Source organism: Lottia gigantea (assembly GCF_000327385.1).
Source record: "Lottia gigantea unplaced genomic scaffold LOTGIsca_81, whole genome shotgun sequence".
In the NCBI taxonomy this organism is placed as follows: Eukaryota; Metazoa; Mollusca; class Gastropoda; family Lottiidae; genus Lottia; species Lottia gigantea.
Window position 1 is genome coordinate 868,727 of NW_008710694.1, and position 368 is coordinate 869,094.

The following is a 368-nucleotide window of genomic DNA, read 5'->3' on the forward strand; positions in this document are numbered from 1 at the left end:
TATTTGTATAATGTATAGTGTTTGGTATATGTATTTCTATTATGTAAAGTGTTTGGTATATGTATTTGTATAATGTATAGTGGTTGGTATATGTATTTGTATAATGTATAGTGTTTGGTATATGTATTTGTATAATGTATAGTGTTTGGTATATGTATTTGTATAATGTATAATGTTTGGTATATGTATTTGTATAATATATAGTGTTTGGCATATGTATTTGTATAATGTATAGTGTTTGGTATATGTATTTGTATAATGTATAGTGTTTGGTATAATGTATTTGTATAATGTATAGTGGTGTGGTATATGTATTTGTATAATGTATAGTGTGTGGTATATGTATTTGTATAATGTATCAGTGTTTG